Consider the following 18,629-nt stretch of genomic DNA (forward strand, 5'->3'; position numbering starts at 1 on the left):
GACAATATGCAATCATCTGAGAATTTATCATATGCATGCATAGATAGATATATAGATAAGAAAACAGGTATACGATCTTGAAAGCAGGAGTGTATTCTACCAGTGGAGTATGTTAGAGAGACTGGGATGAAGACAGGACTCAAGAACTACCAGAAAACTCTTTATTACATGTTAAGTATTTGTGTATCACATGTTATATATATTCTTACTATGTTCTGTACTTGTGTATGGTATTTACAAGCCTCCCACCTACAAGAATATGTCAGCTTCCATCAAGAAATAATTTCATAGGCTTCACAATTTAAAATCCATGATTTTAGTCTTCACTTACATTTCAGATCTTGAGAAAAATGTTTCTGATTTCTTAAGTTTCAGCAACCCCATTTAATCAACTTCTCTGGCCTGCCTCTTCCTCAAATCCACTAACAGCTCCTGATGCCTGATGTTTTATGCTAGGCAAATATTTTGGACCATCAGAGAATCATATATATCTCCTGAATAAAAGGACAGCTAATTAAGAGCCAAAAATCTGGCTCAGTCAGAATAAAGTTCTTAACAAAAAGAATGCTGCCTATTTGCTCTAAAGCAAAAGAATAAAAATAGTTAATATCTGTTGACATGCTACTATGTGCCAAGAACTGTTTTAAGTGCCTTATATTCATATTATTCCTTAAAGCAACCCTATAAGGTAAGTACTATTATATACCCATTTTACAGATAAAGAGACTGAGGCATGTGGAGCCTAACTTGAGCCAAAATCCAAATTTGGGACCAGCAACTTGAGAGCCTCTTGGGAATATTTTTAACAGTTCTGAAAACCATCCACTTATAAGATTACTCTGACATACCTGTGAACAGCCCCACTCCTCAAAGTTATTTTTTCTGTGACCATCTGTAGCACATGATCCCACTGATTCAAGGCCTTTCTAGGGATGAGGAGGCAAGACGCTGGGCTAATAAGGTCTCCATTTGCAATCAAGCTGGACAAAAAGCAAAGCCAATGAGCCACACCATTCAAAACAGTAATGCCATTAACTACAGCACAAACCCCAAATGGAAGGGAAATCACAGCCAATTTTCATTTGAACGGTAAAGGCCTCCTACTTACAAGATGGTACAGAGTTCTGAAGTGATTTTCTAAATTGTGCTGACACATTGATCCTGCTGTGGATTACTGGTTTTACCTTTAAAAGCAAAGAAATACAAATCACTAAGCTTATGTTGTAATAGTTGCTTTGTTTTTTTCTACTAAGGAAATTCTATAGGTTTCCAGAGAAATGGCTGAGAACTGTTATGACTGTGGTAAAATCTTGCTTTCTCCCCCACTTATGTAAATGTCTGGGCTCGCCTTCTATTGATATTATGTGGTTTTAACAAATGCTTTTAAAAAATCGCTTACACCCTGGGAATACCGCTCATGATTTTTCCAACATAGAAATTGTTGGGCTGTTATGAGAATTTCAAGGCAACTTCTTTAAAAAATGCTTTCTGTAAAACAAAAATAAAATAATCCTATAAAATCTTGAACTCTGAGGTTCTCCTTCCAGCCTGTCTTGTCCCCTCTCCTCTCCCACCTTCATTGCATCTACTCCCTAAATTAGACCCCAATGCATCACTGACTCCATCCTATTCTCTTAAGACTGACTATGTCACTTTTTCTAGATGTTGCTTCTTCCTCTATCCATCAGCTGCCTTTGAACCAGTGCCCTCAATTCCTGAACTCCTTGCATCTGAGTGGGTCTAGTCATCACTCCTTCTTTGCTTCTAGAGTCCAGGCTGCTGTTGGCAAGAACCAGATGGCCCCCTGGCGCCTTCACCCATGACAAAGCTTTTGTATCAGCCAGGCTTTTGCTCCTCCCAAGTCAACTAGTTCTCACATTTCCTACAGTGGATGATCCAAATCCCCGCCTCTCATCTTAAACCCTACAATCCCACTCCAGACATGCACACTCTCAGCAGACCATTTTCTTCCAAACTTCAAGAAAAGAGGCTGACAGGTATGCAGCTTTCCAACCTCCACATCCTGCACAACCACTTCCACTACACCCTCACTGCTTTTTGCCTTTTATGCTTGCCTCAAAAGGAGCTTTACCCCTTTAAAAAGCAAACACCCATCTGGATTTAGTCCCCTGATGTTTCTATTTGTCCCATTAATTGTCTAGGTCCCTTCACCCCTTTGGCCCCATCAAGCCCTATCCTGTCCCTATCTGTCCTCATCCTTCACATTCCTACTTCCTCCTGCCCCATCCTCTCTTCCATCTTCTGCTATCCAGCTTCCATCTCTACCACTGAAAGACAACACCCAAGTCCTAAGCATGGCCTATAAGAACCCCCCATGACCAACCACTGCTTACTCAGTTTCCTCACCTCCTACCAAACCTCCTTCCATGCAGACCCTTAGTCGCGAGCTTTAATTGAACTAGCCTACTCCCCTCCAGTCCCAAAACATACCACTCACCCACTTCCATGCCTTTGTTCACCTCGCTCTCTGCCTACAATGTCCTTCTCATTCTCCATTTGCTGGGTTCAGCTCAGTTATCACTAGCCTTTCTCTTTTGTTTGTTAGCTTTCTGTACCAAACTGCTACTGCTACTGTAGTATAGATGACAGTACTTTTGTTTTTAGGGTTTTCCCCCCTGATTCGAAAAGAAAACTTATAAGCAAAGGAAAATTATTAATAAAAATAGCTAACATTTATTGCACTGTACTTAATGGAAAGCACTGTACTAAGTAATTAACATGCATCATATATTATTTAATCATCAAAGCCATGCCCTGAAGTACTATTACTATTGTTCTATTTTATAAATGAAGACACTAGAGCTTACTTGTTTAAAATCACACATAATAAGGGGCCAAGTTGTTAGTGAACCTCTAACTATTTGTTATACAATTTATGAGTTATTTTAGAGCTCAAATATTAACCCTACATAATTAATAGGACTCTCTCCTTTGTCAAAATATACCATTTTGAGAAGAACAAAAAGCATGAATGTTTCTGACTCTCACTGATGATTAAAAGGAATCTTTGCAATGGGTGCTAGTTGTATAAAAATGTTTGTTACATTTTAATTTAAAAATTATCCAATTTAAGGTACATGGATCAATGGAACAAAACAGAAAGCCCAGAAACTAACCCACACATATATGGTCAATCAATTTATGACAAAGGAGCCAAGAATATATGTACAATGGGGAAAAGACAGTCTTTTCATGCAAACTAAACAGCTATGTGCAAAAGAATGAAACTAGACCCCTATTTTACACCATTTACAAAAATCAACTCAAAACAGATTAAAGATTTAAATATAAGACCCAAAACCATAACTGCTAAAGGAAAACATAAGGGTAAGTTCCTCAACAAGAGATAACAAGTGTTGGTGAGGATGTAGAAAAAGTCAACCCTGTGCACTGTCAGTGGGAATGCAAATTGGTTCAGCCACTATGCATTCACTCCACAATATGGAGGCTCATCAAAAAATTAAAAATAGAACTACCAAATGATCCAGCAATCCCATTTCCAAGTATTTATTCAAAGGAAATGAAAAAAGGATAGTTGAAGAGATATCTCTATAGACTCTCATGTTCGTTGCAGCATTATTTATAATAGCCAAGACACAGAAACCGCTTAAGTGTCTGCTGATGAATAAATGGATAAAGGAAATGTGGTATATATCTCACACATTTACATATACAGTAGAATATTATTCATCCATGAGGAAGAAAAATATCATGCCACTTATAACAACATGGATGACTTTGATTGCATAATGCTAAATGAAATAAGTCAGACAAAGAAAGACAAATACTATATGATATCACTTAAATGTAGAATCTTTAAAAAAAAAAAAGAAGTCAAACTAATAGAAACAGAGAATAGAAAACTGGTTGCCAAGAGGTGGGGTGGGTGGGAAAAGTGGAGAGAGTAAATAGACACAGTGTTCAACTATAAAATGAATAAAGTCTGAGGATTTAATGTACAATATGGAAGAAAAAAGAACTCCAACAGTGAATAAAAAAATTTTAATTCAATCATAATTCAACGTTTTAAATTCAGGGATTCTTAGACCTAAGCTAATATTTACAATGATGTTAACTTTTTAAAATAAATTTGTTTAATAGGCAATGCAGGCACCTAAACAACCCTTGATTTATTTAGTTCATATTATAGCATAAGAAAATAAATTGATTCACAAAGACTGTGTTATGAGACCATGTGGTTTACAATGCCTTTCGGTGACCACAAATCCCTCTCCCATCAGATTGCTTACTCGTAAGGCTCTGCATGAGTAACTGCAATAAGTCTTCAGTTGGGTGAATGACAGGCCTCTCTGACTTTTTGTCTGGGTTAACAATATCTTCCTTTTGAAATCTTCCACAGTTTTTAAATATAGCTATACTGCCTCCTTGATAACTTGACTTAAAGCTGTGGCCACATCCCTGGTTCTCTGTTGCATTCCTACCCTTATTATTTTTGCCCATAACACAACCATCTGACATATTGTACATTTTATTCATTTGATTTTTATTTTCTTGTCCCTCTTGTTACCTTTTAGTTATTCTCAATATTAACTAGTAACATACTGAGCACATATTTCATACCCAGTTGTTAATTTTTCAAAAGTCTTGCCTATCATTGATTGTTTAATACCTTGTTCAATTATTAAATTCAAGATAAAGATAATAAATTATATAAACAAATGGTATTACAACTTTCATTGTTGGCTAACATGCTACTTTTCTTTGGAGTATACATATTTATAATACACAGAATTTCATAAATAACACGATTTTTAGAGTAATTATATAACTATTGTGACTCTATAAGTTGTTTAAATTAAAGCAAATCATCTGCTTAAATAATTTGATTTTTTTCATTCAACATAACAAAAATATTTCCCAAATGTTCATAATTAACCAGCTGAATTAAATAGTAATCTTAAGTATATATTTCTCTAAGTCATTGTAGTTCAAAATAACTGAATTAGTCTGTTTTCAGGTATACTAATAAAAGAATCTTAAGGTCCTGGCCAGTTACCTCAATCAGTAAGAGAGTCATCCTGAAATATCAAGGTTGCGGGTTCAAGTGTGAGTCAGGGCACACACAGGGAAGTAACCAATGAATTCACAACAATTGAATGCTTTTCTATCTATCTATCTATCTATCTATCTATCTATCTATTTATCTATCTATCTATCTTTAACTCAATCTCACTCCCTTCTTCTCTCTGTCTCTCCAAAATCAATCAATAATAATAAATCTTAAGAAAATAATCCAAGTAATATTGGATTGAAATCTGAATTGAAAAAATATATACAAGACCACTTTATAAAACAACTGGAACTTTTTGGAAAATAATACTTTTTTTCTTTAAAATGTATTTTTCCACTTGGCATTTTAAATAATAAGTTAATAATAAAATATTAAGTTACCCTGGCAGGGTGTCTCAGTGTATAGAGCATCATCCCAATGCACCAAGGTCCCATGTTTGATCCCCAGTCGAGCAGGTATGAGAAGCACCCAATGAGTACACAACTAAAATAGAACAACTAAGTGGAGCCACAAGCTCATGTTTATCTTTCACTCTCTTTCCCTTCCCCCATCTTCCTTCCTCATCCCTCAAGTCAATGAAAAAAATTCAAAAATTAAAAACATAAGCTAAATCTACTACATATAAGGGAGCCTTTCCAGAGAGCCCTTACAGGGATTAAGTACTGGTCACTTGACACTAATCTAGAGATATGGCTGTAGACAATGGAAGGTGACAGAAGACAATTTTATCAATGTTACCCCATTAAAATTAATTTAAAAAAAAAAGAATTTGTCTCACGGCTAATTCAGGCAGTTAGAAGAATAGTATAAGGATGCTAATTCTGCTTCTCAGGCCACATCCTGCAAAAGGGGCCCCAAGCAAATTGGTGATTTGGCTCCTCTGATTTTGCCAATTGGATTAAAAAAAATAAGTCAGGAATGCCCTGAAATGGAACTAACAATACATGAGCAAAAATTTAAAGGACTTTTAGATACTGGAGCTGATGTATCTGTTATTGCTAAGCTTCCTGGCCCACTCATGCAGCAGCCACAGAATTACAAGGTATAGGGCAGAGTAAATCCCCTCAACAAAGTTCTAGTTTTCTACATTGGGAAGATTAAGAAGGTCATTCTGGATTTTTTAAGCTTTATGTGCTCCCTGGATGGCCAGTTAATTTGTGGGGTAGAGATGTTTTAAAAAATATGGGAGGCCCTGGCCGGTTGGCTCAGCGGTAGAGTGTTGGCCTGGCGTGCGGGGGACCCAGGTTCGATTCCCGGCCAGGGCACATAGGAGAAGCACCCATTTGCTTCTCCACCCCCCCCCCTCCTTCCTCTCTGTCTCTCTCTTCCCCCCCCCCCCCCAGCCGAGGCTCCATTGGAGCAAAGATGGCCCGGGCGCTGGGGATGGCTCCTTGGTCTCTGCCCCAGGTGCTGGAGTGGCTCTGGTCGTGGCAGAGCGACCCCCCGGAGGGGCAGAGCATTGCCCCCTGGTGGGTAGAGCGTCCGCCCCTGGTGGGCGTGCCGGGTGGATCCCGGTCGGGGGCATGCGGGAGTCTGTCTGTCTCTCCCTGTTTCCAGCTTCAGAAAAATACCAAAAAAAAATAAAAAAATTAAAAAAAAATAAAAATATATGGGAGCGTTGCTTGTCACCCTAATGGTTTAGTCAGTACTCAGATGCTTGATCGGGGATTTTTGCCCACCAAGGGACTAGGGAAAGAACAGCGAGAAATTTTCACCCCCATAGAAGGGGCACCCAATGCCAGAAGGTGTGGATTAGGATATCAAAATTTAGCATAGGGGCTTTGGTAGCTCCTGCTACCTCAATAATGCATTGTGCAGACCCAATTACTTGGAAATCAGATAATCCTGCATGGGTAGACCAATGGCCCCTTTCTCAGGAGAAATTTAGGGCAGCTGCTCAATTGGTACAAGAGCAGCTACAGCTTGGGCACATTGAACCATCTAATAGCCCATGGAATACACTTCCATATTTTGATCTTGTTGCCTCCTGGATTATCAAGGGGCATAGGCGACGCTTACAATTTATAGGTTTTGAGCCTCAAAATTATTGTTGTTCCTGTTTTCAAAGGATCAACAACAATGGCTCTGGGAAACTTCCACTAAATGGCAAATCGCTCTTGCAAATCAATGGACAACTTTATACTGAAACTGTCAACTTAAAATCAGCTCAAAGACTAGAATTATATGCCATTATCATGGCTTTTCAGCATTTGCCATATTCTCCCTTTAATCTATATACAGACAGCAAATATTTACTTATGGTGTTTCCACTATAAAGACTGCTGTCTTAGGGACAAATGCTGATGAACTATTCCAGCAGTTCCTACTTCTTCAAAGACTTGTATGTCAACATAGAGCTCCATGTTTTATAGGACATACTCGAGCTCACTCCATGCTCCCTGGAGCTTTAGCACAAAGGAATGCCCTTGTTGATCAAGCTACCCAAAAGAAAATTATTTGGAGCAACCATGACAGATCAAGCAATTCAGTCTCGTACTACTCATCACCAGAATGCTGCAACCCTGTGTAAACAGTTTCAACTTTCTCGGGAAGCAGCACGGCAGATTGGGAAATCCTGTCCAAGGGGTCCTATACTACAATCTGTCCCTTCATTTGGAGTTAACCCTCAAGGACCCCTACCAGGACATCTTTGGCAAATGGATGTTACTCATATACCTTAATTTGGCAAACAGTCCTATGTCCACGTTACAGTGGATACCTATTCTGGATTTATAGTAACCTCTGTCAGAACAGGAGAGGCTGCTAAGCATGTTGTAGCTCATTGTCTGTATGCATTGTTCTATTATTGGATTTCCTAAACTGGCTAAACTGAAAAGGCTCCTGCATATGGAGCAAAAGCATTTGCTGTATTTTGTCAAACCTTTCGAATTATGTGTATTTCTTACAATCTTTAAAGTCAAGGTATTATTAAAGTGTACCCAGCAAATATTTTAAGGTCAATTTAAAAAAATTTTAAAGGGGGGAGTCATACCTTGGAAATCCTATGGGTCTACCATATCATGCTTTTTACTTTAAAATTTTTAAATTTCTTTTGAATGCTGATGAACAGGAGATGCCAAATCTTTTTCTCCTGCAAACTACTACCTTCTTTTATTTGATCCAGCTAATAACACTGTTTTGTCTTTTTCCAAATAGCTCCAGATATATGGAAAAGATTTATATAGGTGGATAGGGATCCTCAAACCCCTCAGCGAGATCTTCTGAGCATGGCTTTTAAGATACCAAGAGGCAGAAAAAGCCCAATAGAGATCAGGGGAACTACCAGCTTTTAGGATACGCCCTTAAAGGCTCCAATGCCCCAAAGGGGTCTCCTAGGATGCCATCTGGGTCCTGCTTCAATAGTGGCAAAGGAAGGTCATTGAGCTAAAGCCTGCCAGACTTACATGCCTCTGCTGTGAGGAAACAGGGACACTGGAAGGTAGGCTTCCCCCTCGCTCCTGTAAGGGAGGGTTCAGTCTCTTCCAGCCCTGCTCCAGCCACCTATGACCTAACCTTGCCCAGAATGCTGGGGTTTGCCACTGAAAGCTGAAGGTCCCCAGGGCTGTTGGTCCCATCTACAACACTGTGGACGAGCCTAGGGTATTTCTTCCAAGAAACAGGTAAACTGATCTCATTTGCACAAGGGCCACTTAACTATGTCTTGCCTGAATAGTCAGGTTTTTTATTCTTCCCTTGAAGATCTCTGTTGTGGGTGTTGATAGTCCTATTTTCTGCTGTTTTGTTTAATATATAGTGTTTCCTCTATTCCTTCTACCTCAATGCCCCACTCATATTTCAGGCTGGGACCTACTCCTAATTTAGAGCTCTCTTTACCCCTTTTGCCAATTTCTATTATGAATCTACCTTTGCCACTCAGCTTAGTGTATCCCAAGGTTCTCTTTACCACGCCACAGTCCCAGAGCTCCAGGGAAAGCAACCTGGTCTCATCTCTCCAGGCAGAGGAGAACAGAAGCTCCATATCCACGCATGCTGCAAATGGCTTTTCCAGTCTACTTGAATCATTACTAGCTAGAAGCAGCGGTCATTGGGACTTGGACGTGAGCTGCAAAGTACAGAATTGTGACAACAATTCCAGTGCCATGCGGACTTTTCCTGGGTGTGGACTTTTCCTGGACTCCTGCTCCTTGGGATAGCTCCTAACAGAACTGGGGCTGGGTTGCATTTTCAGGGATTTGGCATGGTGATTGTGCCAACTTGGACTTGGTGAACATGTTAAGGACACTACTCTTTTATGGATTCTTGCTGTATTGGCCAAGAGTTTGCTTAAAGGCTTTAATCATGTAAAAAAAAATAGAAGACTGGATAAAGAAGGTGTGGCACACATACACCATGGTATACTATTCAGCTATAAGAAATGATGACATCGGATCATTTACAACAAAATGGTGGAATCTTGATAACATTATATGGAGTGAAATAAGTAAATCAGAAAAAAACAAGAACTGCAGGATTCCATACATTGGTGGGACATAAAAATGAGACTAAGAGACATGGACAAGAGTGTGGTGGTTACGGGGGGTGGGGGGAGGGAAGAAGGGAGAGGGGGAGGGTGAGGGGCACAAAGAAAACTAGATAGAAGGTGACGGAGGACAATCTGACTTTGGGTGATGGGTATGCAACATAACTGAATGACAAGATAACCTGGACATGTTTCCTTTGAATATATGTACCCTATTTATTGATGTCACCCCATTAAAATTAATAAAAATTTATTTATAAAAAATATATATATATGTTTTTAAAATTTGTGTATTTTCTTAGTAACTCATATACTTTCCATTGTCTCTTGAAAATAAATAGTATTTGAAATAAAATAACAATGTTAAGAGCCAACACACCTAGTTACAGCAGTACAGACACATAAGGATGAACTCTGAGGTACTCCCACTCAGATCCCTGTGTACCAGGAATGGCTATCAATGGTAAGCAGGCTGACCAGTGTTCGTTATGCAATCTGTGACCACAAAAATCAAATGAAATATATCAATACAATTTTAAACCCAGCAGAGCTAATATTCCTAAGTTGGTCTAGTCAGTTGGTGAGAGAATCACCACCAAGCAAAAGTAGGACGTGCTTATAGCAGACTTGGGCCTTGAGTCTGCTCTGGGCCAGCATTATTTTAGAAAATGCAGTTTATTTGGGTATTGAGAAGTAGGTTAGCTGGGTGAACTAGAGAGAGAAGTAATTCCATGAGTAAGTTGATGTAGATAGATAGATAGATAGATAGATAAACAGACTGACAGATACAAACTGTCTAAATATTCAGCTAACACACTTCCTCGAAATATTTTCAAAGTCAAAGATGGCAAGGATGACTTAACCATGTTCAGATGGCTAGAATGAGTGAGCCAGGACTGCAGTGCAAGTCTTTGGTAACAAATCACACAGGCTTTCCAATATATCACTCTGTCTATGGTAGCTTATTTAGCCTGTGGTTATGTCACAAATGTCCATTCCAAAAACAAAAACAAAAATATCAATGCTTCCTGTGAAACTGACAAATCTAAGTACATAATTTACCTAAGTTCACAAATTCCACATGGCACAGCAGGACAGCACAGCAGCTGGGTAAAATTCAAGTTAAAGCCTGCCTGACTAAAAAATATGAATGTATTCATTATACCAAAGTCAATGAAACTAGAAGTGTTGCTGTGAATATACAGTGTGTCTATAAAGTCATGGTGCACTTTTGACCGGTCACAGGAAAGCAACAAAAGACGACAGAAATGTGAAATCTGCACCAAATAAAAGGAAAACCCTCTCAGTTTCTGTAGGATGATGTGGCAGCATGTGCGTATGAACAGATGATGATGTAACACCGTGTATACAGCGGAGCAGCCCACGCCATGCCAGTCAAGATGTGGACAGTACAGAGGAAAGTTCAGTGTGTTCTGTGGCTCGCGAAATTAGAATCCATGACCAGACTGCAATGTGAATATTGGTGCATTTATAACGACGCGCCACCACATAGGAATAACATTACTCAGTGGGATAAGAAGTTGAAGGAAACCGGCAGTTTGGTGGAGAAACTCCATTCTGGTAGGCCATCAGTCAGTGATGAGTCTGTAGAGGCTATACGGGATAGCTACTTAAGGAGCCCTAAAAAATCTGTGCGTAAGCCCACATCGAACTGCACTGAATAGGTATGAAACTGGGAAAGTTTTCCTTTTGGGGGAGCAGATTTCACATTTCTATCATCTTATGTTGCTTTCCTGTGACTGGTCAAAAGTGCACCATGACTTTACGGACACGCTGTATATATTTGGAATAATAAGATCAAAATCTATAAACTAAGCAACTGACTAAAGGTCTAAAATTCTAAGTTCCAGGACTAATTGCCAATTCAGTGCCTTACCTACCTCATTTTCTTGATGAGTAAAAATAAGAAAAATCCTACTAAACTAGCCCAGAGGGATGCTCCATGGACTAATTAATGAAGTGGCAATATGACCCTGGGGCTGTTAGGCTGATGCTTCAGAGGATCCACCTGCCTCAAACCTCAGCACCCCCATCGCTAGAACCTCAAGCCTAGGAAACCAAGCTCAGTCTAAGGACCCCAGGAAAATGATTATGCTAAACAAACACCACTTCAAAAATCTAGTAACCACTGAGCTCTTATAAAAACTCACTATCCTATTTAAAAACTCAAATGTAACTCATACATAAAAACTCACTTTTAAAGACTATTTCAGAATTCTGTGACTGTCCATAACACAAACTTAAACCTTAAGGAAAAAGTTAAGCACTAAAGTTATTTATTTGCAAAATATAGGCCAACCTACACAAAGATACTTTGACACTATTCCTTATTAAGAAAAGTGAGTTCTCAAAATAATAATCCTGAGGAAATTTTGTTACTATTTTGAAAAGACAGCACACAGCATCAAAGAGGAGGACCAAATCCTTTATAAATTAATTATTTAATCAATTTGCACCACTCTCTGATAAATGAGAAGGGATAAAAAATTTTAAAAGACAACAGAGTAAGAAAATAACTTACCCTAGAGGCAATATAACAGATGCAAACAAACTATAGATTACCTTAAAGAGCTTCCTAAAGTAACTATCCATGTGTTTTTACATTACTATTTTTTTATATGGACAAACAACTAGCTAAAATGCCTGACACATGGTAATGGTATGATCCACCAAGCTGAGCATGTCTCCTGTGTGGATGCTGTGTATCACAACTGACCATTGGAACGTGCCTCTATCAGAGGAGGTATCATGCTGAGAACTCCTAGACTTCAAGGAATAAAACTATTTATCATGAAAATACTTCAGATGCATGAACTAAAAGAGAAACTTAAAAATGGAAAGGCAATATAGCAAGAGGTTGAGGACAATAATCAAACTTTTCAAAAGGAAAGTTGACTAACCCTCTCCTTGGATTTCTACCAATGTTGTTACATCAAATCTTAATAATTATGAGTTCTGACATACCCTAATCTGCTGATTAAGATAGATCTCCTGAGACACAAAAATTACATTGTTGTATTCTCATTATCTTCACTTTTTCATATCTAAGGAAATAAATACTGATAAATTGGTACAAAATTTGACAAATAAAATGCACTTGTGCTGTACCATTATGATTATACTTTCATCACTATATATTTCAGTGTTTCTCTTTCCATTTTAAAATAAACTAAGAGAGTTCCATTTCTGGAGGTAAAAGGTTGAAGGAGACTATTATTCCCAACATAACAATGAAAACTGAGAAATTAGCTAGATGTAATAATTTTTAAAAATGCATTAAATCTTGATGAACTAAATCCAGAGAAGAATGAGCCCTTTCCAAGTCAAAGGAAACATACAGCTGTTTTCATCCCCAAGGGCACAGCAGGCAGAGGAACAAACCTTCCCATAATGAACAGCCAGTATGTAGGCTGGCATGACAGAGAGACTCAAGAGCAAGTCCACACTGCCCACCAATTCTTCACCATGGGATCTTCTTTAAGTGTCCAAAAGTGCAACTAAGCTAAGAGCAGAGTAAAAGAGCAGAGAAAGAAAGCTCATGGTGTGGAAAATTGGGGGTGGAAATGGCAGAGAAAAAGAGATAAATTCCAAAAGATGTAAACAGCTAACAGTTGAAATAAAAGTTTAAAGAAAGTTGAAAGATGTCTCTAGAATTTCACCAATATCAAACCCAAAGCCTTGCTGGAAAGAGAGCAAGGCCTGATTTCACCGACTAAATGTTTGAAACCACTGTTCAACTGAAACTAAAGATGCAACTCAGTCTACACCCAGCTCAACAATGAATTACACTGATATCAGTCCTTCACACTAGCAGCTCAAATGAAAAGGGGGTGCACTTTTTTCCTGTGGGTAAATATTAACTTTAAATTTCTAGAAATTTTATACGAAATGACAAGTATACATGAAACTATAAATCATGTCAATAAAGAGGACAATATGACCCATTATCAAGAGAAAGAAATTCAAACTCACAAATGATTGAGATAAAACTAGCAAATTAGGATTTTTAAGTAATTATAAATATGTTAAAGAAATCAATAGAAACAGTAAACAAAATATATGAAAGATGGACAATTTCAGCCCACAAATTAAAACTATAAAAAATAACCAACTGAAAATTCTAGAACTAAAAAACATAGTAGATAAAACAAAGAATTCATTTCATGGGCTTACTAGCAGATTAGATGCAAGAGAAGACAGATAAGTCAACCAAAAGAAAAAAATTATTGAAGGTAAAGCATAAAAAAGTAAAAACTGGTCAGAACATCAGAGATATGTAAAACAAAGATCTAATGAGAAGTCTGAAGTCAAGGAGAAGAGAAAGAGAATTAACTGGCCAGAAGAAATACAGAGAAAATGGCAAAAAGTTTTCCAAAACCAATAAAAAACATCAATTCATATACTCAAAAAGTTCAGTAAACCCCAATCAGTATAAATAAAAAAACAAACAAAACAAAAACAAACACCTAGTTGCAGTACAGTCAAACTGCAATCAAGAAATTACACGCCCTGGCTGGTTGGCTCAGCGGTAGAGCGTCGGCCTGGCATGCGGGGGACCTGGGTTTGATTCCCGGCCAGGGCACACAGGAGAAGCACCCATTTGCTTCTCCACCCCTCCGCCGCGCTTTCCTCTCTGTCTCTCTCTTCCCCTCCTGCAGCCAAGGCTCCATTGGAGCAAAGATGGCCCGGGCGCTGGGGATGGCTCCTTGGCCTCTGCCCCAGGCGCTAGAGTGGCTCTGGTCACGGCAGAGTGACGCCCCAGAGGGGCAGAGCATCGCCCCCTGGTGGGCAGAGCTTCGCCCCTGGTGGGCAGAGCGTCGCCCCTGGTGGGCGTGCCGGGTGGATCCCGGTCGGGCGCATGCGGGAGTCTGTCTGACTGTCTCTCCCCGTTTCCAGCTTCAGAAAAATACAAAAAAAAAAAAAAGAAAAAAAAGAAATTACACACATTTAATCACAATTCAGAGAACAATAAAAATCATAATTGGCTTCTCTCAGAAACAATGTAAGCCAGAAAACAATGAAAGAATATCTTTATAGTACTAAAAGAAAAAAATGTTAACGTGGAATTCTATATCCTAAGAAAATATCTTCTAAAATTGAAGGTAAAATAAAAACATTTTTCAGACAAACAAAGGCCAAGAGAATTTTGCTAGCATACTCACACTACCAAAATCTTGTAGAGAAAGTTCTTCTGACTGAAGGGAAGTCATACAAAATGAATGTCTGGATCTATACAAAATAATGAAAAATATTGAAATATAATATGTGAGTGATTTTAAAGGCTTGAAATTTTTTCATCTTAAAGACTATTTTAGGCCCTGGTCAACTAGCTCAGTGGTAGAGCATCAGCCCAGTGGGTGGATGACTCAGGTTCGATTTCCAGTCAGAACACACAGAAGAAGCAACCATTTGATTTTCCACCCCTTTCCCTTTCTCTCTTTCCCCCCCTTTCTCTCTGTCTCTCACTTTCAATCTCTCCCTCTCTCTTTTCCTCCTGCAGCCATATCTTGATTGATTTGAACAGATTGGCTTCAGGCACTGAGGATGGTTCCATGGAGCCTCCTCTCAGGTGCTAAAAATAGCTCAGTTGCAAACATGGCCCCAGACGATCAGAGCATCAGCCCCAGATGGGGGTTGCTGGGTGGATCCCAGTCAGGGCATATGCAGGAGTCTGTTTCTCTATCTCTTCTCTTCTCACTTTGAAAAGAAGGAAAAAAAAGACTATTTTAAACCAAAATGAATAGTAATGTTTCATGATGTTTGTAACATGTAGAAGCAAATATTTAAAAGGAATGCAAAGGTACAAGTGAAGGTAAATAAAATTATACTGTAGTAAATTCTTCATTATTCATAAACTGGTAAAATATTATTTGAAGGCAAACTAAAATAAGTTACAGACATACATTGTCAAACCTAGAGTAATCACTAAAAAATCATGAGGCACAACTAAAAAGCCATAGAAAGATAAAATGGAATAATTTTTTAAATAGCCCATGAATCTAAAGAAGGTAGGAAAAAAACTAAATGTTAGATGGAATAAACAAAAAATAATACGTTAGATTTAAACCACACCAGTAATTTTGTAAATGTAAGTAAACAAAAAACTTTAATTAAAAGACAGATAATCAGATTGAATAAAGAAACAAGACCCAACTATATACTGTTTATAAGAGACACATTTTAAATATAAAGACACGAGTAGATTGAAAGTAAAAGAATGGAAAAATATATCTTGCAAATATTAATTAAGAAAATCCATATTTTCTGATCTATGCAAGATTACAAGAGATATCATAATGCTCACTTGCTCTATTAATTTCATAACAAATTTATACAAATGGATTTTTAAAACAAGTGCATATTTTAAAATTGGATATTTCTTACAAAATATATTCTATACAATATCTGACACACTAAAGAATATTTTTCTAGCCTGACCAGGCATTGGCGCAGTGGATAGAGCATCGGACTGGGATGTAGAGGACCCAGGTTCAAGAACCCAAGGTCACCAGCTTGAGCACGAGCTCATCTTGTTTGAGTAAGGCTCACCAGCTTGAGCCCAAGGTCGCTGGCTCGAGCAAGGGGTCACTTGGTCCACTGTAGCCCCCCAGTCAATGCTCATATGAGAAATCAATCAATGAACAACTAAGGAACCACAACGAAAAATTGATGTTTCTCATCTCTCTCCCTTCCTGTCTGTCTGTCCCTATCTGTCCCTCTCTCTGACTCTCTCTTTCTCTCCTACAAGAAAAAAAATCTTTTTCTAGTATTATGCTCTTTTAAAATAAGAAAATATGCCTAATCTGTGGTGGTGCAGTGAATAAAGCATCAACCTAGAATGTTGAGGTTTCTGGTTCTAAACCCTGGGCTTGCCCGGTCAAGTCACATACAAGAAGCAACTACTAAGAGTTAATGTTTCCCACTCCCCCACTCTTCTCTCTCTCTCTCTCTCTCTCTCTCTCTCTCTCTCTCTCTCTCTCATCTCTCTAAAATAAATAAATAAAATCTTTTAAAAAATAAGAAAAATTAAGCCTCTGAAATATTGGTAATCTAAAATATATCCAGATGTTTTGGATATATGATCTTTTATGGTTTGGAACAAAAAGCAAAAAAGAACTATCACTGGAAACTCCATCACAGTTCAGAAATATGTTATTTGAACTCCATCTTCTGTGACCAGTCTCAGTTTCCTATACTAAGGACTCCTCTTCTGCCCATGCTTAAATGTTGATAGTTCCTCCATGGTTCCATGCCGCGGACCAGCGCAGCTCCTAATAACAGTGGGAATTGAGGAAACACACTTTGTCAAAACAAAACCAATGGGACCAGGAGGACTCCTCAAACTGCCTGGCAGCATCTGAGTGCCTCATAGCCCCAGTTCGCTTTATTATATAGACCTATGCAAATCAAGGACCCTGATACAAAGTTGCACATCAAAGGCTAAGACAGGAACTCTCCCAAGGCAAAAACAGGATACATTAGTGAAATTTACAAACATCTGAAACAAACAAAGAGTCAGAGGAAGGGCATGTATATTGCTTCCTGCAACCCAAGGAAGGAAGTGGAGTGGGTGCAAATATTCAGCATCAAAGCCAAATAAGGAGATAGAGGGGGGAGAACTTAGCCCCCTGCCAAGCCTCGAATCTATAATGGCTTTTTGCCATTAATGGTCCACAACAGTTCCATCCCTGCCCTCTTCTCTTTGTAATTCAAACTCTCTCTGGTCAAATTTATCCAACCCAATGTTATTTATTATCAATATCATTTTGTTAAAGATCATCAAATATCTATTTTTAGTCAGATCTTTCTCCTGACATCAAACCTGTATAACCAACTGGTTATCTCTAATTCTTTGCAACTGTTAAAAGTCAGGTTTTACAAATATTTTGTACCTAAACACTCATCAGTTCAGAAGAGTCACTATAATACAAGAATTTATTTGCATTATTAAATTTGTATAAATCTCTTGCAATTTTTAAAGCAGTTGAAAAAAATCTACCACAAGACACATCATTACTCCTACATCCAGTGATGAAGTGAAATAGCTTATCCCTCCTCAAAACTCCTTCATCTGTCTCCTCCTCTACACACCCCATGGCCCAGGTCAAGGTCCTCACAAATCCTGACATGAGCTACATCCAGCATGATCTAACCAGTATTTCTACCTACAGCATCTTTCCTCTTTTATCTACTTACTTCTGAATTAGCCTTCTTGAAGCACAAATGCAAACATGTGACTTTTCTGTGCAAACACCTTCCAAAGTTGCCACTACCTTCCTATAAAGTCAATGTGTTTTAGAATTGAATATTTGAGATCATATCTGAGTTGGGACCATCATACCACACTTGACCTCATTTCTCACAATTCTGCCTTTACCCTTCACTCAGATGGATATAACTTTTTCTTCAGAAATCCCATATCATTTTGACTGAGTATCTTATATAACATTTTTCATAGGTGTAACATATTTCCCTTATATTATTAATATTTATGTGCACCACTTCTCTTTTCTGTTACTTTAGTAAACAGCCTCATCTATAATTTAAAGACCCATTCATGGTGCTTTGTATGTAACCATTCATGGTTACTTTGTAAATACTTTAAACAAAATTAGTTTCAGTATTTTGAGCATATACCATGCCCAGAACTGAAAAAGCTAAGAATTAAATATTTTCATTTATAGTAACATTTGTTCCTAAAAGTAATACTATGATGTCAGTATTATCCCAGCTGTGCAGATGGGAAAAGCTGAGCCTCCCTACCCCTCAAGGCTGCACAGGAAGCAAGGAAACAATCTCATGAATCTGCCTCTTCTGATTTCCAGTCCAGGCTTCATTCCTACGGTGAATGTGTTTCGGGACAAAATGGCTGTGAGGTCAGTTGGCAATAAGGGAAGGTCATGTGAGGAACCAGGTCTGGGGACTTTGGCTGGAACCACCCACACCCATGCCCGCCAAAAGAAACAGCCCAGGAGCACATTGAAAAGAACGACTGTCTGTCAGCCAATGAAATTTTGCCACATCATATCAACCCACCACCACCATACCAATGTTATAAATTAACACACACACCCC

At 38.4% G+C, this 18,629-nt stretch overlaps 1 long non-coding RNA gene across 1 annotated transcript in view; it reads right to left on the reverse strand.

Moving 5' to 3' along the window:
* Window positions 1–1,108: 1,108 nt before the first annotated feature.
* Window positions 1,109–18,629, reverse strand: part of LOC136397742 (uncharacterized) — a 77,366-nt gene continuing 59,845 nt past the window's right edge. Inside the window, exon 3 of the long non-coding RNA XR_010749911.1 lies at window positions 1,109–1,184. This is a non-coding gene — a long non-coding RNA (uncharacterized lncRNA). The remainder of the gene's footprint in view (window positions 1,185–18,629) is intronic.

Source organism: Saccopteryx leptura, chromosome 3 (genome assembly GCF_036850995.1).
Source record: "Saccopteryx leptura isolate mSacLep1 chromosome 3, mSacLep1_pri_phased_curated, whole genome shotgun sequence".
NCBI classification, from domain to species: Eukaryota; Metazoa; Chordata; class Mammalia; order Chiroptera; family Emballonuridae; genus Saccopteryx; species Saccopteryx leptura.